At 35.3% G+C, this 22,689-nt stretch overlaps 1 long non-coding RNA gene across 1 annotated transcript; it reads right to left on the reverse strand.

The window, feature by feature from the left end:
- Positions 7,202 to 22,689, reverse strand: LOC109844189. The gene is made up of 3 exons (XR_002247899.1): positions 22,566 to 22,689; positions 15,390 to 15,546; positions 7,202 to 7,286 (listed from the first exon to the last, which is right to left on the reverse strand). It is a non-coding gene; the product is annotated as an uncharacterized LOC109844189 (long non-coding RNA).

Here is a 22,689-nt window from a genome sequence, read left to right on the forward strand (position 1 = left end):
GACCTTATGGATTTCAAAAAGAATGTTTCAGATCCCTGGTTAGTAGGAGGGGACTTCAATGCCATTCTCAGTAGTGAAGAGAAGATAGGTGGGGCTCATATTACAGATGCAGAGATTGAAGACTTTCAGAATTTCATTGATACAAGCCAATTAAAGCATATTAAATCCACTGGTTGTTTTTTCACCTGGAGTAACAAACAGGATGCTTCTACTAGAGTATGGAGTAGGTTGGATAGAATTCTAGTAAATGATGACTGGATTTTCCAATATACATCAAGCCAGGTTGAATATCTGATGCCACACTGCTCTGATCATTCCCCTGGATTGCTAACAATAGGTGAAGATATGAATTGTGGAGGCAAGAGACCTTTTAAATTCTTTGCTATGTGGACTAAACACCCTGACTTTCTACCAGCAGTCAGGTCAGTCTGGAATCAGCACATTCCTGGATACTACATGTACAAAGTTAAAAGCAAGCTCAATAATCTAAAGCCTGTGCTTAAAGAGCTGAACAAAAGGCACTTTATGAGCATTAGTGAGCAGGTATCAAGGGCAAAAGCAGAGTTGCATGATATCCAAGTTCAACTGAATTCTGACCTCTTTAATCCAGGTCTGATTGCCAGGGAAAAAGAGCTTGTCGTTTTCGTGTATGTATTGGTAGACAAACAAACGTGAGTGGCAGGTTGGATGGATTGCAGCCTCACGGATATATCAAGAGGAGGTTGGTTGGAATTGTGGGAGTGAAGCATCGTACAATTCAAGTTCAGATCCAGATGTTAGTTCATTCCGCAAGTGTCCAGATAGAGCTTCGTTGAAGATCAAGATTCGCTTGAGGTAATTTTAGTGTAGGATTTATATTGATGGTGTTAGGATACTTTAATGGCTCAATCATAGTACACACATACACGTTTTGGTTTTGGTATTTATATAGTGTATATATATACACATATGTTTTTTGCGTTTAATTTTCCGAGTTTTTATATGAAACAAAGTGAATAGGACATTGGAAAATACTATTTTGTTTTATGTTTGATAGTGCCTATATATGATTTCGTAGTTTACAAGATTATATTAGATGAAATATATTAGTTTTGTGTATATGCTAGTAGAATATGCAATTTTAAGAAGAATATGGTGATTTCTGGTTATAGACTTGTCATAGACAACATGTTAGTTATCTTTTATTAAAGTCCATACAATCATGTATTCATAAGGTTTCAAAATGTGTTTTAGTTCAAAATATCAAATATACAATTTTCATATTTCTCATGTTTGGACTATCTTGTAAAATGTGTATAATTTTCATTTGGAAGTCCTTTTTCGGAAACCAGTCGTGAGTCGTAGCATGTTATGATTAGTCATGTCTACAATCATTCCCCAAAGTTTTACATTTTTCTGAATTTATTTGAATATTTTTAAACAGCTGTTCTTAAAATCAAATAAACAGTGTTTAGAATCTGGGAATGTCAGTTTTCGGTCGAACCGGTACGGGCGGGCCGATCAATTTTGCATTTCTCCAGCAGTTTTCAGAGAGTCGGCGTCGGGGTCGAACCGGGGGTCGACGAAAGCTCCAGGCGTCGACCGTGCACCGGTCGACCGGATAGAGCTGTTTGCTTGATTTCTGTTTTCGACCTGGATAACGTCGACCGAACTTCCATTCGGTCCGACCGAATTTTTTTCCATCGGGGATCCCGACGGAGAATTTTCGAGGTCGACGACAAGTTAGGCCGTTGGCTTTAACGGGCTATTTCTGATGCGTTGGTTTTCTGGGTTGTTTGTCTGTCTTTTGTTGTGTTTTACGTATTTATTGTAGAAAACAAGTGAGTATACTAGACAAACAACATTAGTGGTAAATTGTTTGTTAAACATCATCAAAACAAGAAGGCCAACAGAAACAACTCCTCAAAACTAGAAACATGCTTTTAGAAAAATATGGCAATGCAGATGAAGTGCTGAACATTCTTAACAGCTGCAGTAGCAATGGTAAACTTCGGCTATCTTTGGTATATAATATCTTAACCAATTCCTCTGCTGCAATAAACTGGTCTGAAACTACTTGGGGGAGACTAAATTACCCTAAACATTCAATAATCTGAAACTACTTGGGGGAGACTAAATTACCCTAAACATTCAATAATCCTTTGGTTAGCCTTCCATTCTAGGCTTCTCACACAAGAAAGGTTGTGCAGATTTAGAATTCTTAGCACAAATTGCTGTGTCCTGTGCTCTAGGCAACCTGAAAATTGCAAACATCTGTTTTTTGAATGTCAATATTCGGCTGAAGTGTGGAACAATGTGATGGACTGGTTGGGATACACATGGAGATCTTGTACTTGGGTTCAGCTCAGCAGTTGGTATTCTAGCTGCTTGAAAGGTAAAGGATTCAAGAAAGATTTGAAGCGAATGGCTCTCTCTGTGGCTGTCTACTTTATCTGGCAGGAGCGGAATGTTAGGATTTTCCAGGGGATTGCAAGAACTCCTGATACTCTTTTCCGTGCTATCAAAGTATCCATCTTCACCAGAATTTTGAATGATGATTTTCCTGCACATATTAAGGAAATGATAGTGAATTTGTAACTATGCATTTTCTATTGTTTACCAGGTTATTAACCCTGGTTTTTTGATGTACAGCACTTTACATACTTGGAAAGATGAATAAAGCATTAATTCATTGACCAAAAAGTGTCTCACATATTCATGTCTTACACTTATGTGTCTAGACTTACCATTATACGTACAATTATAAGCCCTTGACAAAGTGGCTTGACTATCACAATAGATAGAGATAGGAGGCATTGGACTCGGCCATAACTTAATATCTAGCAATAAGTTCCTAATCCATTCAGCATCTTTACCAGTTGCTGCTAAAGCAATGAATTCAGATTCCACAGTGGAGTGTGAGATACATGTTTGTTTCTTACTTGCCCAAGAAACTGCTCCTCCACCAAGTGTAAAAACCATTCTAGAAGTGGATTGGTTGTCTCCAACACTAGTCATCCAGCTTGCATCGGTGTATCCCTCTAATACAGCCGGATATTCATTATAGAACAAACACAGATTTTTGGTTTTCTTTAAATATCCAAAAATCCTGGAAATGCTTTTCCAATGTTCTACACTTGGATTACTAGTATATCTACTTAATTTGTATACAACAAATACAATATCAGGTCTAGTACAATGCATAGCATACATTAAAGAACCAATTGCACTAGCATACTCAAGCTGTGCTACAGCTCTACCAGAATTTGCAGTCAATTTGGCACTGGGATCGAAAGGAGTGTTAACTTCTTTAAAACCAAGATGATTAAATTTATTCACTATTTTTTCAATATAATGTGATTGGCTTAAAGAAAAACTCCCACTATGTTTTCTAACTTTAATCCCTAAAATAGTATCCGCTTCTCCTAAATCTTTCATTTTAAATATAGAAGATAGATACTCTTTTGTCTCATTTATACCAATCATATTAGTGCCGAATATTAACATGTCATCCACATACAAGCACACAAGCACACCATATTTATCAGTGAATTTGGAATAAATACACTTATCAGCACTATTATGTTTGAAACCATAAGATAGAATAACAGAATCAAACTTTTCATGCCATTGTTTTGGTGCTTGTTTAAGACCATAAAGAGATTTAATGCCATTGTTTTGGTGCTTGTTTAAGACCATAAAGAGATTTAATTAGTTTACATACTTTTCTTTCATTTTCTGGAAGAATGAAACCTTCCGGTTGTTCCATGTAAACCTCCTTATTTAAATCTCCATTTAAAAAAGCAGTCTTGACATCTATTTGATGCATAAATAATTTATGTATAGATGCCAAAGCAATAAAAATTCTAATAGATGTTATACGTGCGACAGGTGCATATGTATCAAAATAATCTATGTCTTCTTTTTGTCTAAACCCTTTGGCTACTAATCTAGCCTTAAAAGCTTGAACAGAACCATCAGAATGATATTTTCTTCTAAAACCCATTTACATCCTATTGGCTTTGATCCTTGAGGTAAATCTACTAAAATCCAAGTACTATTTCCCATTATAGAATCCATTTCATCATTGACAGCTTCTTTCCAAAATGAAGCATCTCTAGATGACATTGCTTCTATAAAGGTTTTAGGATCATCACCTGGATTAAAACTTATAGGATGTTTATTTAAAACATTATTATTCCTATCACCTTCAACAAGAAAAATAATTTGTTCAGGAGAAATAAAATCTGAAGGTAAAGATTTCTCTTTTCTTGCTCTAGTACCTCTTCTTGGCTCTAATATTTCTTTAGATGTATTCGTTTCCTTACCATGAAAATCAGAACTAGAAATATTATTAGAGTTAAGCAGAATAGGAACATTTTCAACAGTTTCAAAATCTACAGAAAATTTATTTTCAAAGAATTCAACATCTCTAGATTCAACAATAGTATTAGAAGATAAATCAAGTAGTCTATATGCTTTGCTATTTTCAGCATATCCGACAAAAACACTTTTAAATGCTCTAGGTCCAAGTTTTGTTCTTTTAGGATCAGGAATTCTATAATAAGCCAAACACCCCCATACTTTAAAATGTGACAGATTAGGTTTTCTACCTTTCCATAACTCATAAGGGCTTATATTTGACTTTTTAGAGGGAATCCTATTATGAATATAACATGCTATGTACAAAGCTTCTCCTCATAAATTTAAAGTTAACTTAGCATTATTAAGCATACAATTTATCATTTCTTGTAAAGTTCTATTTTTTCTTTCGGCTAAACCATTCTGTTGGGGAGTATAAGGTGCTGTACATTGATGAATAATGCCATGTTCTTCACAAAAAGTATTAAAATTATCAGAAAAATATTCACCACCTCTATCAGAACGTAATACTTTAATTTTCCTTTCAAGTTGATTTTCAACTTCTGTTTTGTATTTTTTAAACATATCAAAAGCTTCATCTTTTGTTCTTAAAAGATAAACATACATATATCTACTGCAATCATCAACAAAAGTGATAAAGTATCTTTTTCCTCCTCTAGTTAACATACCATTCAATTCACATATATCAGAATGTATTAAATCTAAAACTTTAGAATCTTTGCGAGAAACACTTGGAAAAGATTTCTTTGTTAATTTAGACTTAGCACAAATTTCACATTTATCAAATTCACCATTAAAGTTAATGAAGTCTAACTTTCTCATATTTTTCAAATAGCGAAAATTTAAATGTGCTAAGCGATCATGCCATAAATATGAAGACTCAACAATATAAACAGAAGATATAACTTTATTATTAATACTTAGTTGATACATTCCATCACAAGAGTAGCCCTTTCCCACAAACATCCCGTTCTTAGACAGGATAACCTTATTTGACTCAAAAGCAACCCGAATCCCTTTCTTACAAAGAAGATCAACAGAAACTAAGTTCTTTCTAACTTCGGGTACATACAGAACATTTATAAGAGTCAATTTCTTTCCAGAAGTAAAATCTATATCAACAGTCCCCTTTCCAGCAACCTTTGCACAAGCATATATTGTTCCCCATTTGCACTTCTGTAATTTCCGAAATTTCTTCAAATCCTTTGAACAAAGATTTTTCCTTGCAAACGTGGATTGTTGCACCAGAATCAAGCCACCATCCAGACTTAACAGAAGCCATATTGATTTCAGAAATCATAGCGACCAGATTCTCTTCTATCATATTTGCAGAAGCCTTTGATTTTACATTGTTATTTTTTCTATGACGACATTCTTTAGCAAAATGTCCAGGCTTGCCGCAAATAAAACAGGATCCCTTTTTCTTCTGAAAATTCTTCCTTTTAAAGTGTTGTCCACTTTTCTTTACTTGAAGGTTCACATTTTTTACCGAAGATTCATTCTTTTCCATAGTGTGGACCTTACAATCACTTTGGACAGAATTTTTCGAATCACGTAAGCGTGACTCCTCTTCAATTCTAAGATTCTTCTGAAGTTGTTCCAAAGAGATATCCTCAGTTTTATGCATTAGTTTCTTCGAGTAATCTTTCCAAGTTGATGGTAGTTTTACAATAATTGCAGCAACTTGAAAAGACTCTGGAAGAACTATTTTTAGAACATGAATCTTATTAACTAGAACCTCCAATTCATGAACTTGCTCCAGGACAGACTTGTCATCAACCATTTTGTATTCTAGATATTTTGCAATTAAATACTTGTTTGTACCTTCCTCCTCGGCTTTGTATTTAAATTCCAGTGCGTTCCAGATCTCCCTTGCTGACTTTATCCTCGTGAAAAGATCATATAATCGGTCCGAAAGTGTGTTAAGAATGTGACCGCGACACAACACTTCATCTTCCTCCCGTTTTGCCTTCTGCTTTTTGATTTCTTCTATTTCCTCCTCAGTAGGTTGTTTGCCGTCTGCACTTGGTTTTGGATCTTCTATGGGCTGTAGGTTGGGGTTGAGGATGTAGGAATCTTCAGTGCTGTAAGAAGAAACATCATCTTGTCTTGCCAGCGAGAGAAATTATTCCCGTCGAATCGGTCCAATTTGACCATGTCTTGATTCATCACCTTGATTGATTCCGACTCCATTGTAGCAGAGATATTTCTTTAAGATTGTTAGATTTTAAATTGAATGAGACAGAAATTCTGAGGCGTGAAAGACTTTCCTTAAAAAAATATTTGCCCCCACTTGAGATTCAAAGTTGCTTCGGGTTAATGCAAATTTTCTTCCCAGGATACAACAGAAAATAAAAATTCCAGTAAGCAAATCTGGAATTTTCCTTAATTCGTTGTGAAACAAGTTTGTAATATTGCATAAGTTTTTGATCGAAAAGATTTGTAAAAGAATTGTTAAAATAGATATCTGAAAACATAAACTATTTATAGGTTTGAAAATGTGCTTCCAACAGTCACAACTTTTCAAATTAAACACCCCTTGGAGCAAACAGCCACTTTTCAACAGTCACTTGTCTTTTCATAATTTTTTAAAATTCAAAATAACATTAAAAAAATATATTCAAAATGGAACATTTAAGCGGCAGTGACAAGCGTGCAAACTCCTAAGTGCTAAGTGCGTCAAAATCGCGCATTATTCGCGCTATCCGCACGCGGGTTTAGAAGCCTACACTTTGATTCATTATTCAAAGCCCAATAAGCATTCAATGCTTTTAAACCTCTAAAAGAATGTTCAAAATTCTAATGTGGGACTATCTTGTTTTTTACAAACAAATACTAACATGTGCACCACCACCTACTTTGTAAGGTACAGGGTTCTCTCCTTCAGGTTTTCTTAGAAGTTGCTGTTGCTGTGACTGTTGCTGCTGCCGCAATTGTTGCAAATATTTCCAAATTAAAAGAGATGAGCTGGATTAAGAACCATTTTCATAAAGGAAGTATAATAATAAAGTCACTTATTTTCACCATACTTTTTTATTAAAATGCATGAACAAGTGATAGAACTTCTGGAAACAAAATCATTAACATTCAGTTACCAAAAATGGATAGTGTCAAAGAACTGGCATCAGATTGAGTCATATACCGTCCATGGTGTGATGGTGCACTCAGTTATCTTAACATATAAAAAGGAAAAGAAAACATCTATTTCTATTACCCTTTAAAAGAGGGAGTTCATGAAAAACTTTACCCTCCCCAAAATAACCCTCCACCAAATTTAGTTACCAAACGTATCCTCAATTGATAAGCCACTTTTCTCTTTTTCATCGGTTACGACCCCAACCCCTCATCTCTCTCCATCTATCTTGGCCTCTCCTTCGCCGTCTTCTCAGGCTTCCTCCCCAAATCCTACATCCCCTACCTCTCCTCTCTCCAATCCCGCAACCGAATCCTCAGCATCAAGCTCTTCCAGGCTAAGGACCAGCTAAAAACCCTAAGGTCGAGGAGGAAGGGGGATTCCAAGGCCAACGCCCGCGTCGTCGAGATCTTCGCCAGCCACCGCCACGCGTGGCAGCAAGAGGAGCAGCGGCTTTTGGATCTGATCGAGTCGACGAACGAGGAGATCGAGGGGTTGAGGGGGAGGGTCGGGGAGCTCAAGAGAGAGGTGAGGGAGAGGGACGAGATGTGGATCTCATGGCGGCGAGGAGAGAGGAAGAGGAGGAGCACGAGGAGGTTAGGGTTATGGTTTCGGAGGGGTTAGTGTTTGGGGAGATGAATGAGATGGCGACGGGTTATTACGCAGGGGAGAAGGAGAGGGATTCGAAACGATGGGTGGAGAGAGCTGCCAGCGGGCGGTAGCAGGTAAATAATTTTTCCCTTCACTTTTCCTTTTTTTAAGCAATTTATCAATTTTGTTTGTTTTAGAAATTCAGGTATCCTTTATGGGAAAAGAGCTATTAGGAATTTTTGTTATCCTTTTTTTTCTCGTAAATTTTGATTTTATTTTGAAAATTCTTAGTCTGTGCGACATCTTTCTTAATTCTTAGAATTCAAATAAAAGTAGGTATGATGTTTTGATATGTGATTAATTTCATTATGAAATTTTTTGTATTTTGAAATTAAGCATAACACCAACGTAATTGTTTTCTCTGAGGCAATTTAGGTTCTATGCATTGGAATTTAGTTTATTTTCTTGCACTGCAATTAGTTTTTACGACAATTGATATTTTTCTAATTTTTTCAGTTTTTATGCATTATTTACAGGATTTAGGATTTGAAGGTTGCTGAATCTCCCATCTATCAAGGTAAATATTAATGTTTGATATAAAATTAATTTGGTTTGTTGGATTATATATATATTTTGATTGAATTGAAATAGAAAATAGAAACTTTTTCTTTTGCTATGCATGCTTTTATTTAGTTTAAGTAAATGTTAAATGCCTAACTTTCAATTCAAAACAAACCTAATTAGCATCCTCAAGGCATCATCATTTACTACTTGGGTGTTGGATGGTTTATTCTTAGGCTTGAATTAAAAATCAATAATAGTTTAATTGTCAATATAGTTTATAGTTCTTATTGAAGAATTATATTGTATTGCTTTTCTTTAAAAACTTATGTTGTGGTGATTAAGTATATAGATCAATGATAATCTACTTCATTTATATGTTTTTTCATGCTTTGTGATATAAACCTTTATAGTTTGTTACATGCATGATGTTATGGGTCGCCAATTGCATATATATCATTGTTCACATATGTGATTTTTCTATAAAATACGAAGCATATGCTATCTTCAAGGCTCTCTGTTCAAACCAAGCTTTATGTTAACAAGTATCCGTTATTAATTAATAGTGTTCTTTTATTCACTACGGAAGCTTTTTGCTTCCAATGATTTAATATTTTTACAATCTGATCAAATATGCATGTGGTGCAAAAAATTCCATTGAATTTTCACGTTTATAACTTTTCAATTCGATTGATGTGTACTACTTACTTATGATGGTAGTCCAAAATATCTTCAATTATTCCTTCACATTAATTTGTACCATGCTAAATGTTCATCTTCAAAGCAAGACACCTAATGACATGTTATAGTGAAGGCAACTTTAGAATTATCATAAAAATGAATTAATCTTCAAGAGTTAAGACTTATAGGGTAAGTGTATTCTCCAGGCCAATACATTATCAAAAGGAATAGACCAAAACATAATAATTATGAAAAGTTGTACATTAGATCCACATTTCCCCCCTTTCTTGGCTAATATGATTTATATTTGACAGGTCAAGAAAGAAGTCAATGATAAAGTCCTGGAGCTGGAGCAGAAGTATAATAAGATCTGTGGGCTTGTGTACAGCTAAAGGAATGAGGTTATTCAATTTATTCCAGAGATTTAGTTAATTGTACGTTTATAGACAGAGGTATTTGATTCATGGGTCTTGCCTTTTCTAAGACCTTTATCCAATTTCTATTTTTCTCTTTTCAGTTATTGTTTACTTTGACCACTTGCCTATCTGCAAAATTAGCAAAAGGTAAAGATTTTTTTTATTGCTAACTTTCATTTCTGGATATTTTGGGGGCTTATTGGTAATTGTATTGATAGCTCTTATTGCTTATGGTCCTTTTGATCATTTAGGTGCTTATTCAGCTTTTGGGAAGGCTAAATTCTTTGTCATAGTTTGGATTCCGCAAGCTTTAGTGCTATAAATTTTGTAGATAAGTATTATTAATGAGTTTGAATAAATGGATGCGCCTAATAGGCCTTAACGTGCTTATAAAACGAGAAACCTAATGTTTCCACACAGGTATGCTTTTATTAGTTTGGCTATAGCTTTTGCCATATGTTTGGAACAATGTCTTACTGTCATTTGTGACCAGGTTACTTAAATGTTGTGGTGTCTTTACACTACAAAGTTGATCAGTTTAGTTGCCCATTTTAGCTGCTTATTCATTTTTGTCTTCTTAGATTTCCTATATTTAATTCCACACAAATTGTGACCTCAAATCTGTTTCCAGTCTTCTGTTTGTGTTCACTTCTGACAGTAATTATCAGTCTGAAATCCTTTCTTTTTGCCCTTTTAAGAATTCTATGCATGCTTTGTGCAGGTTGCTTGAAAAATGTTATACTTATTATTGCTTATTTTCTTTGGATTTTTCTCTCAATATTTTTTATGAAATCTCTACATTACGCCGAGTTGATTTATAACTTAATATGATCTACCCAAATTGTGATAAGGTGGAGAAACAACCATATTAGGAGAGCCCTTTGATATCTTGACTTCAGGATATTATTTTAAGAAATTGATCCAAGGCCTTCTGAACAATCTTCTCTTAATCTTCATGCTAGCTATGGGAGTACTTCTTTTTCCAACTTTGATGTCTTTTGGCTCTTGATGAGTTTATCATAGGTCCTTTTTTGAATCATTCTTGTAACCCGAGTATTTTTCCACTAGAATTGGGTTGTCATTCAAGCAGAGATTTTTAGCAAGTTCCTGCTTCTGACTTCTACTTAGTGTAGCACCTCCATGTTTCTGCTTGGTCAGGAAATTTTACACGAGCGGAGTCCATCACAAATCCTTAAAAAGTCAGTTCGTTAGTTAAATTACCTCCCGATTTGCTGATGCAATTTCACCCATTCAATTAAGGAAAAGAACCTGAAATAAGGGGGGAAATTGAGAGGTTTGCTTCAGGTAACTAGAGTCAACTCTGATGCAAAATGAAAGCCAAATGGGTAAATGGAAGGATAGGAAACAAATACTTCGCGAAGAAGGAAAAATAGAGTAATATGCTATATTACTATGTTGTTTGGCTTGCGTGCCAGTTGGGATTACCAATGTTCCAACATTGAGGAAATTGAAAGTTCAAGTGAGTTCATATTATCACAAAAGTACTGCAAAGTTACCAATGTGGCTTGCTCCATCTACTACACCTTCAGGAATTGCTTTATCGTGAAATAGTATATTTTACCTATCAAAGGTTCATTGGTTTCAGATTTGACACCTTATAAGGAAAGAAATGTTCTTTGGATATTTTTCATTCCAATTTTCTGCTATTGTACTTCTATGCCAATTTGTCATGGAAACGTAATTTGTCTTTAGAAGGGATCTAAAAGATATGAACATTTTGAGCAAATCTTTTTTGTGTATGTATTAATGGAAATCATGTTTCTAGGTTTACGGTTTTTATGACAAATGCCAACGGAAGTATGGAAATGATAACGCCTGGCGGTACTGTACTAATGTATTCGATTATCTAACCCTTTCAGCAATTATAGATGGAACTGTAAGTAGCTTTACGCACAAATTTGATTAAACATTTTGCTATATATTATTTCTTCTTTAATCTGTTAGCACCCAGCAGTTATTTTGTTCCCATTTAATTCATATGTGTGGCGACAAGGTACCATACCAATATGGTGGGGGGCAGAGTTGAAGTTCTCTGCTGTGGAAGCTGAAATTAATGTTTCAGCTCAGGATCCCTACAAAGGAAGCTTGCAGTATTATCAGAGATTAAGTCGTAGATATGGTGCTCGGGATCCCCGTTTAAGTGCTGGTGGACAAAGGAAAACTCCTTTGGTACCTATCATTTGTGTTAACTTACTTAGAAATGGAGAAGGAAAGTCGGAAACAATTTTGGTTGAACATTTTATGAAACCTGTAAAATATATCAGATCAACTGGAAGACTTCATCAGACATGGATTCAGTTGATCAATTATGACGGGCATGCTACTATGAAGTCAAGAGGTGAGCAGCAGACTGTGGAGGGGCTATGGAAGCTTGTAAAACCACCCACAATAGCGATTGGCTTCTGTGAAGGAGATTATTTTCCTTCACCACTGCGCCTCAATGAATACAAAGGACCAGTGGTTTGTAGCAGGGATTTTGATGGCGATTTCTGCCTCATATCTCTTCAAAATGGAATAATAAGTTTCAACTGTGCAGATTCCTTGGATAGAACAAAGTAATATAACTTGGCAAATTATTATGTGTTGTTTAGAGAAATAGATTAGGCAAAGATATTATTCCATATAACGCTTTATCTGTCTTAAATAGAGATTAGAAGGATGTTACAAAATAGGTAGGAGATAAAATCATATCTAATCACATCTAACATTATCTAACAAATATCTTATATTATTCACTAAGGTCCAGCTTGATATTTTTTTTTCCTAACTCTAAGATTCTTTATTCCACTTCGCAAGATGGTCACCTACAACTTATTATAAGCAAACAAGGTAATTTATTGCATTGTCTGTAGACATTAACTATTTGAAAAAGAAAAAGAAAAAAAAATTCCCTTTGTATTGTGCATTTGCGACTTTTAGTATTTACATTAACCTAACGCTCATGATAAATGTTTTGCAGCCTTATTTCCGCACCAATTAGTGAAGATGGACTGATGCATATGGTGATCTGTCGTGTCATCTTGGGAAGCAAATATGCAATACTTCCCAGCTCAAGACAAACAGGTCAAATTTCGTGAGATTTTGATTCTGGTGTAGATAACCAGCAAGCTCCTTCAAAGTATAGTATGCTATCCACATGTCAAGACGCATGTACTGCCTCTTTATGCGGTTACTTTCAAAATAAATCTTAATTCAGGAGGTACATATATCTATTCTTTACTATTATCCTAATGAATTAGTTAGATAGCTTATGATGGTCTTTAATGCTTTTATCCTTTTATTTTAATCAGGGTTGCAAATACAATTAGATGCCACAGGGCCAGCTTCGAATGGATAATAAATTACTCCAATTTCTTGAGCATCAGGATACCATATATCTCCTTATTTCCGTATGTGTTTTCCTTTTTGTGTAGTTACGATATTATGGTTCAATAAAGTACTTCAATTTCCATTATGCAGTATATGATATCCTAATTTTATGTCCTGAAATTTTAGTTAGTTGTCCTTTTTCATGATGGTTATTATCTTTTTAATATTAAAGTCTTAAGATTGACCATAAGATGATAAAAATGGGATTGATGAAATTGACAACTCTAAGAGGCAAGATATCTAAAACGGAGATACATAATGTGAATATAATCATTCCATATGTCATTTTCATTAAGTGTCATAACAATGATAATGTACTTTCCACAATCATCAAATGCCTAATTATATGTCAAAAATCAACTAAGCTCCAGGCTCATACATGTTTCTTTTTGGTGCAGCTCCAGTAAACACACCCATGGTGATCGTAAAGACAACAAGGATATAAAACGTACCAATAAAAAATAAGCCACCTCAGGAATAGAAAATTGTCAATCTCAAATCTTAATAAATATTTGTGCTCTTTGCATTTTACCAATGATTTAAGGTGATCTCCCTTACGCTAAGAATCATTCATCATACAATAACTACTTCTATTAACTGCCATAATGCTAATTATTCCTGTCAATTATTTTCCAGCACACAATTTGAAAAAATAGCATCTTTGAATTTTACGCAAATAGTGTGATTCTTCATTTGCTAACTCAGATTTATTCGCCTCACTTTTCCATGCAAATACTGCAATAAATAATCATTCAATTTCTTGCATTGTATCTGATCTTAGCAAATGTTCACCTGCGACAGAAAGCAAAAGCAACAATTACTGATTATAATATCATGGTAATTTTCAAGATTGTTTTGACAGCTATAATTTCAAGAACTTACCACCATTGAAGACAGTAAGGCCACAATGAGGCCAGCACGAAAGGAATTGCCAGTTCAAAACCAATAGAGGTGTCAAAAGAAAAGAATTGAACTTATGACATCCTTCAGTTTCTGCTTGATGAATTGAAAATGTGCTGTATACAACTCTCTCAACTGCGGAAACTACAACAAGTTTCAAGGAACAAACTGATTGGCTATCTGAAATGGTAGACGTTTGTATATTCTAATATGATTAGCTATCTGGAACAATGGATGTTTTAATATTCAAATACTAATTGTGTATGATTAAAAAGAACGAAATGGTTACAAGATTGGCGAAATACAACAAAATAGCTAATTAAGCACAATTATCGATTGATGCATTTCTCTTTTTTATGGGTTGTAGCCAAAAATTCTGTTTATAAGTGAACATACTTCAAAGATTACAATTCTGCTATACATATGTGCAAAACAAGCTTCTTGAGAAATATAACAAGATTCCGTACTTCGAGAATTAAAAGCATACTAAATATAATTTTATTGTTCATACCTTGTGAATTTTAAGCTTATGTTCATATCTTAGTTATATTGTTTACATTTAATAAATTTATGCAACATCTTTCTACAAATAATATTATATTTTAAATAAAAAATACAAATTTTACCGCAATACAACTAGTTTTATAAAAAGCAACACTATCATATCAAGCAACAGGACTTACAAAATTACAGGATGAACATGACAGCACAATCAAATTAAGTTATCCAAGCGTCAAAGAAACTCAGTAACTTCAAACAAACAAACGAAACCATTTAAGAGAGGCAACCCAGCAAAACCCACTTCCCAATCATTAAAAAATAATAAAGATTACAACTAACAAACAGTCCTCAGGACAGCAGCCATATAAAAAACAGCAAAGTGCCAAGATAATTAATAAAGGAAACAATTTATGATAAACTCAATCCACTCTCAAAAGTTAATTAAGAAAATAACCAAACTCAAAAGTTTAACCTGAAGAAAACTTCCTCGTTTAATAGTGTAAAGTGCAAAAGAAACCAAAAGAGACAGGAAAATAACCAACCAATTACCATGATATATATCAAAAATTATAGCAGTCAAGGTCAGGGGGAAAGAAAAACATACGACATAATAAATAAATAAAAAGAGACACTCATTTCACAAAATGTTGAAGGGAAAAGAAATAATAAAGTGTAGGTGACTGAGTAGTTAAAAAAAGGTTTTTTTAAGTGAAAATAGAATACAAGGAGCGGGACATTGATTGAATCAGGAAAAGTAACCATAATAACCGCCGCCATCGTCCAGATCCCAATGCAAACCATAACCGACACAGGACAAAAACAAATACCAAAAAAGGCGTGCAATTTACACTCACATTCATCAAATTGAGCTGCTGCTGCTGCCTCGATTCAAACCCTAATTGATTCGAGACAGCAGACGAAGACGGCGACGGCGACGGCGATGAAGAAGAAGGCGTCCTCGGGTCCCGTCCATGGGACCTGCCGCCTGATTGCATGTGGGTTTAACTAAAACTCTTATGTTGGATTTAATCTAATAAATCTATTTGTGGGCACATATGATTAATCAATGTGTATTGCTATCTTTCAGGATAACCCACTAAAGTGATCAATTAATTTGGGTTAATGGGTATTTAAATAAGTCATGGAGTTATATGTGCAGATACCAGCTGGTTGTAACTGTAATTTGATGAGGGGCCAAATTACAAATGTACAACACCTATATATATGGGGTTATGGTCCCTAATCTATCTAGCTAGAGAAATTCGGATTTAGAGAAACCCTAAGGTTAGAAGATCCAAAACCCATCTCAAGGTTCATCCATGGATTCAGGTATAAGCTTCCGCTCTTTTGATTATTGTCAATCTCTTCGAATTAATCATGGCTATATGGTTTTAGATCTCAAGTTCTTATTAGATCTAACAAGTGGTATCAGAGCCACCATTGATTTGTTCTAAGAGATTAAGATTAAAATTAGGGTTCTTTGATCTTAATTTGTATTTGATTCAGATCCGTTCACGGATGAACAGTAAAGTTTCTTATTTTCGGATAAACAGTAACCGTTTTATTTTTGGATGAACAGTAAAGTTTTTTATTTTCGGGTAACAGTAAAAAATTTTATTTTTGGATGAATAGTAAAATTTCCTGTTCGTTTGGTTTTTTCTTTCGATTTTTGGATCTGTAGCAATTATGAACTCTAAAGTTCATTTCTTTTGTGTTTGATTCAATTTTTGAGGTTTGGATCTAAATGATTTGAGTTCAAAAATCGACAGAAAAATAATTATCCTTTTTTTTGGGTTTTTTGATCTGTCGTCAATCTCCAAACTCCTCGTCGAAGTTGATTCAGCGGCGGCGGTTTTAGATTAAACCCTCAAGGGGTTCGTACGCGTGAAAACGTGCGGAAATTAAGGAGGTGGTTACCTCAATTTTTGGCGAGGCTTGAAAGCTTCAAACGAACCTTGCGTTCGTTCTCAAACGAACCCACGTTCGTTCTCTAACGAAACATGCGTTCGTCGAACGCTACGTTCGTTCTCATCGAACATTGCGTTCAAACGAACATTGCGTTCATTCGTTCATTGCGTTCAAACGAACGCTGCGTTCGTTCTCATTGAACATTGCGTTCATTCTCAGGTCAACCTCGCATTCGTTTTCAGACGAACATTGCGTTTGTGCTCAAGTTGAACATTGCGTTCATTCTCAGGTCGAACCTCGCGTTTGTTTTCAAACGAACATTGCGTTCGTTCTCAAGTCGAACCTTGCGTTCATTTTTCAAAACGAACATTACGTTCGTTCTCAAGTTGAACATCATGTTCATTTTCAAACGAACCTCGCGTTCGTGCTTAGGTGAGTCTCGTACTCAATACAAACGAACCTCGCGTTCGAAGTCAAGCGAACTTCGTGTTCACTATGGTTAAGCATTGGCTTCTCATATTACGTAATGGGTCCACTTTGGTATACTTAATTTATTCAATTAAGTTATGGGCCCTATTTAAGCTATGGAAATTTAAATTAATTTAATTTAATTTAAATTTAATTTAGCAGTTAATCAATTATTTAATTCAAATATTATGACACTAAGGTATTAAGGTTGTCTCTCACTCCAATTGTTTAATTGAAACAAGAAGTTGCCAAAGTAACCTCTCTTGTGTAGATTGTTCATGAGGAATGTGAGATGTTTGTGTGTATGCTTTCGTGTAAATATTTAATCGGCCCAAAGGAAGGTTAATATTTATTTAGACTGCATACACATCTGCGATGATAAACGTGTGACAATTATAAGGTTTACATGTGAATAATGAATCGATCCAAAGATAGTTTCATTATTTAACATGAGTTATTATCAATGTTTGATCATTGCAACAATGTATCACTTGCAATTAATATTACTGTCCAAAGACTTGATATTAATGTTGTGCCAGATATCTTGGATGAGATTTGTCATTATTTGAATCTTATTGATTAGTAATTATGGTTATTGATGTGAGTTTTTGTTTTATTTCAGCTAATGCATCTGCTGCAACAATTTCTGCTTACATCAACTCAATTCCCATGCTAAATGGGACAAACTTCAAGGTTTGGAAAGAAAACATATTAATTGTTCTTGGCTGCATGGATCTCGACCTTGCATTAAGAATTGAACAACCTCAACCTCTCAATGCGGATAGCACTCCTGATGCAAAGAAGGAGTATGAGAAATGGGAGCGTTCAAATCGTATGAGTCTTATGATCATTAAGCGCGGCGTTCCGGAAGCCTTCAGAGACATAGAATCCGAAGGGATTACTAAGGCTAAAGATTTCCTTACCGAAATTGAGAAACGTTTTACGAAAAACGATAAGGTAGAAACAAGCACGCTTTTAGCTCGCTTGATTTCCCGAAATTGAGAAACGTTTTACGAAAAACGATAAGGTAGAAACAAGCACGCTTTTAGCTCGCTTGATTTCAATGAAGTATAAGGGCAAAGAAAATATCAGGGAGTACATTATGGAAATATCTCATATTGCTTCAAAGCTTAAGGTACTTAAACTCGATCTTTGTGATGAGTTATTGGTGCATCTGATTTTGTTGTCTCTTCCTACACAATTCAATCAGTTTAAGGTCGGTTATAACTGTCAAAAGGAGAAGTGGACTCTAAATGAGCTCATCTCATACTATGTGCAAGAAGAAGACAGGTTGAAGCAAGATAAGACAGAAAGTGCTCATTTGGCCTATGCCTCTAAGGCTAAGGGCAAGAAAAGAAACAATGATAATGAAGCTGCTAATGGTCCAGTTCAGAAGAAACAATATAAGGATAATCAGGGTTGTTACTTCTGTAACAAGCCTGGACACGTAAAGAAAGATTGTACCAAATATCACGCCTGGCGTGCTAAGAAGGGTATGTTCCTTATTTTGGTCTGTTCTGAGGTTAATTTAGCTTCAGTACCTAGAAACACTTGGTGGTTAGACTCTGGTGCTACTACTCACATAAGTGTTTCTATGCAGGGTTGCCTGAGCTACCGAAAGCCAAGTGATGTTGAAAGACACATCTTTGTAGGCGACGGACAATCGGTAGATGTGGAAGCAATTGAGCACTTTAGGTTGCTATTAGGAACTGGTTCTTATTTGGACTTAAAAAATACTTTTGTAGTACCGTCTTTTAGACGAAATTTGGTTTCTGTTTCTGTATTGGACAAATCAGGTTATCATTGTTCATTCAGAAACAATCAATTCAGATTATCTTTTAATTCATATATTGTGGGAACTGGTTACTTGAGTACTTATGACAACCTATATTTGCTCGATACAATTGCTTCTTATAATGAATCCTTGCATGTGGAATCACGTGGTACTAAGCGTAAATTAAATAAGGAAAATTTAGCGACATTATGGCATAAGCGCTTGGGTCATATCTCAAAAGGTAGAGTTGAGCGTCTTGTGTCTGATGGTATTTTGGATTCCCTTGATTTTTTAGATTTTAACGTATGTGTTGAATGCATTAAGGGAAAACAGACCAAAGTTAAGAGATTAGGTGCCAACAGATCTTCGGATGTCTTAGAATTGATACATACGGATATTTGTGGGTCATTCCCTATGGAATCCTGGAATGGTCAAACAATATTTTATATCATTCATAGACGATTACTCACGTTATGAGCACCTATATCTTATTCATGAAAAATCTGAGTCTCTAGACATGTTCAAAGCCTATAAAGCTGAAGTTGAGAATCAACTCAACAGAAGAATTAAAACCGTTAGATCTGATCGTGGTGGTAAGTACTATGGAAGATATGATGGTTCAGGTGAACAACGTCCAGGACCATTTGCTAGATACCTAGAGTAATGCGGTATCGTCCCACAGTACACCATGCCGGGTTCACCTAGCATGAATGGTGTAGCTGAAAGACGAAACATGACTCTTAAGGATATGGTAAGAAGTATGATTGCTCATTCTTCTTTACCAGAGTCTCTCTAGGGAGAAGCACTAAAGACAGCAGCTTACATTCTGAATACAGTACCAAGTAAAGCAGTTGCTAAAACACCTTATGAAATTTGGACTGGTCGAAAGCTCAGTTTAAAGCATTTATATATTTGGAGATGTCCAACTGAGGCAAGGCCTTACAGGCCAAATGAAAAGAAATTGGACTCCAAAACAGTTAGCAGCTACTTTATTGGGTACTCTGAACACTCTAGGGGCTATAAGTTTTATGATCCCACACTAAAGAATATTTTTGAGACGGGAACAACAACATTCTTTGAGGATGTTGAGTTTGGGGGGAGAAATAAGGTTAGAGACATTAGTTTTGAGGAGGAATTGGCTTCAGATCCAATCCATACAGTTACTTTTGACAATATTCAAATTCCTATACTTGTTATTGCTCAAGAAGTAAATTCGGAACCTCAAGATGATAATTTTGAACAACTCCCTATTCCAGAAGAACAAACTCAACAACCTTAAGAACCAGTGCCACTAAGGAGATCCACGAGAGAAAGGAGAAATGTGTTCCAGAAGAACAAACTCAACAACCTCAAGAACCAGTGCCATTAAGGAGATCCACGAGAGAAAGGAGAAATGCTATTTCGGATGATTATATTATATTTCTTCAAGAACATGAGGAAAGTAGTGGAATATTAGAAGATGATCCAATCAACTTCTCTCAGGCCATGAAAAGTTCTAACTCTCAACAGTGGATTGATGCCATGAATGAAGAGTACAAGTCTAAGCAAGACAATAAGGTTTGGGAACTTGTCCCATTGCCAGAAGGTGCAAAACCAATTGGTTATAAATGGATTTTTAAAACCAAGCGGGATGCAAATGGTAATGTGGAGAGGTATAAGGCACGTCTTGTGGCTAAAGGCTATACTCAAAAGGAAGGCATTGATTATACAGAGACTTTCTCTCCGGTTTCATCGAAAGACTCTTTCAGAATAATCATGACACTTGTTGCTCATTATGATCTTGAGTTACATCAGATGGATGTTAAGACTGCATTTCTCAATGGCGACATTGATGAGATGATCTATATGGTGCAACCAGAAAACTTTGTGTCAGGAGACCCAAAGAATATGGTCTGCAAATTAAGGAAATCCATCTATGGACTCAAGCAAGCTTCTCGTCAATGGTATCATAAGTTTTAACAAATAATTATCTCGTTCAGTTTTGAGATGAACATTATTGATGACTGTGTATATCACAAGTTCAGTGGGAGTAAGTATATTTTTCTGGTTCTGTATGTCAATGACATATTGCTTGCCACTAATGATATAGGCATGTTGCACGAAACCAAGAGATTTCTATCAAAGAATTATATAGGCATGTTGCACGAAACCAAGAGATTTCTATCAAAGAATTTTGAGATGAAAGATCTTAGGGACGCATCTTTTATATTAGGGATCCAGATACATCGAGATTGCTCTCTGGGTATTCTTGGATTATCACAAAAGAGCTATATCGATAAGGTACTTAAAAGGTTTGGCATGCATGACTGCAGACCAGGAGATACCCCTGTTGCTAAAGGAGATAAGTTTAGTCTAAATCAGTGCCCTAAAGGTAACCTTGAAATTCAGGAAATGCAGAAGATTCCTTATGCTTCGGCTGTAGGAAATCTAATGTATGCTCAGGTATGTACGCGTCCAGATATTGCGTACATTGTTGGGATGTTAGGCAGATACTTAAGCAATCCTGGTATTGATCATTGGATAGCAGTCAAAAGGGTTATGAGGTATCTTCAGAAAACAAAAGATTATATGCTCACATATAGAAAATCAGAACAGTTAGGGGTCATTGGGTATTCAGACTCTGATTTTGCTGGATGCCAAGATAGCAGAAAGTCTACATCAGGCTACATTTATATGTTAGCAGGAGGAGCTATATCATGGAAAAGTGTAAAACAGACACTCGTAGCTTCCTCCACTATGACAGCAAAGTTTGTAGCTTGCTATGAGGCATCAAATCATGGAATATGGTTATAAAATTTTGTCACTAGACTGCGCATTTTGGAAAATAATGAAAGACCACTGAGGTTATTTTATGACATTAAATCTGCAGTTATGTATTCCAATAACAACAGGAGCTCAACTAAATCAAAACATATTGATATTAAGTTCCTGGTTGTAAAAGAAATGGTACAGAGTGGACAGATATCCATAGAGCACATTGGGACAAACCCCATGATAGCAGATCCTCTTACTAAAGGATTGCCATCCAAGGTCTTTCAAGAGCATACTTTTCATATGAGTGTGGTGTTATTCAAGGATATCATGATTTAGTGGGAGTTTGTAATTGTGGTGCTTTATGTTTGGTTGTATTGTCTGATCAGAATAAAGTATTCAGTTAAGACACTCTGTTACATTATGTTTGGTTTTGACCTCACTAAGGAGGACCAGTTGAAAATAGACATGTACTGATCACATTGCATGTAATTTTCATGCTGCATATCCATGATTGATCTATGTCGTTTGATTGTATTGGTATATGTGACCATTGATGGGTCGAGTCACGATAAATGTGACGAAGGCCGCTTTGATCCTATATTGATATAGTCAATGGACGAGATTGTTCGGAAATACCTTTTTTCAATGATAGTAGTTTTTGAACTCATAAGGTTATACACAATTTAAGGAATCATATGGTGCCCAAGTGGGAGATTGTTGGATTTAATCTAATAAATCTATTTGAGGGCACATATGATTAATCAATGTGTATTGCTATCTTTCAGGATAACCCACTAAAGTGATCAATTAATTTGGGTTAATCGGTATTTAAATAAGTCATGGGGTTATATGTGCAGATACCAGGTTGTAACTGTAATTTGATGAGGAGCCAAATTACAAATGTACAACACCTATATATATGAGGTTATGGTCCCTAATCTAGGGTTAACCACTCTCATTCTCTTATCCCATCTAAAGAGATCCATAAGAGAGAAACCCTAAGGTTAGAAGATCATCAAAACCCTAATCAAGTTTTCTTCAATGGATTCAGGTATATGCTTCCGCACCTTTTGATTCTTGTTAATCTCTTTGAATTAAATCATGGTTTTATGGTATTAGATCTAACATCTTAAAAATTGGAACTTTATGGGATTAAGGAAACCCTAGAGATTCGAGGGCAAAGATTCGCCGAGAATTTTTGGGGTTCAGCAAGCGGAGGGGGAATTCCCGCGAGAAGTCTTGAGAATTGA

This window comes from Asparagus officinalis, chromosome 1 (genome assembly GCF_001876935.1).
Source record: "Asparagus officinalis chromosome 1, Aspof.V1, whole genome shotgun sequence".
In the NCBI taxonomy this organism is placed as follows: domain Eukaryota; kingdom Viridiplantae; phylum Streptophyta; class Magnoliopsida; order Asparagales; family Asparagaceae; genus Asparagus; species Asparagus officinalis.